Source organism: Saccopteryx leptura, chromosome 2, assembly GCF_036850995.1.
Source record: "Saccopteryx leptura isolate mSacLep1 chromosome 2, mSacLep1_pri_phased_curated, whole genome shotgun sequence".
NCBI lineage: Eukaryota > Metazoa > Chordata > Mammalia > Chiroptera > Emballonuridae > Saccopteryx > Saccopteryx leptura.
Genome location: NC_089504.1, coordinates 310,727,514 through 310,727,993, shown reverse-complemented (window position 1 = coordinate 310,727,993; position 480 = coordinate 310,727,514).

The window sequence follows — 480 nt, the reverse complement described above, 5'->3', positions numbered from 1 at the left end:
TGGCCCCAGGTGCTGAGAATGGCTCCATGACCTTGCCTCAGGCGCTAAAATAGCTCGGTTGACAAGCCATAGTCCCAGATGGGCAGAGCATGGCTCCATAGGGGGTTTGCCAGGAGGACCCTGGGTGGGGCACATGTGGGAGTCTGTCTCTCTGCCTCCCCCCTTCTCACTTAAGGATAAAAAAAAGAGATCAATAAGCAATCAATTCTCCCCATGGCCTACCCTAGCTACTCTGAGACCTCAGCAGATGAACAATAAATATATGTGACAAGCTCCAAGACATAATTTCCCTGCTCATGTGAATATAGTTACACTCACTACCATCTACGTTCTCCCTGGCACCAACCTTCAATTTAGAGAGAATTAGGAGTGTCTATGTGTTGAAAAAGAGATGTAACTCTTTGAATAGTACAGGAACATATGAGCAGAAGACCCAGTTCAGAGGCCTTTATCGAATATTTAGGAATCACACAGAAATAC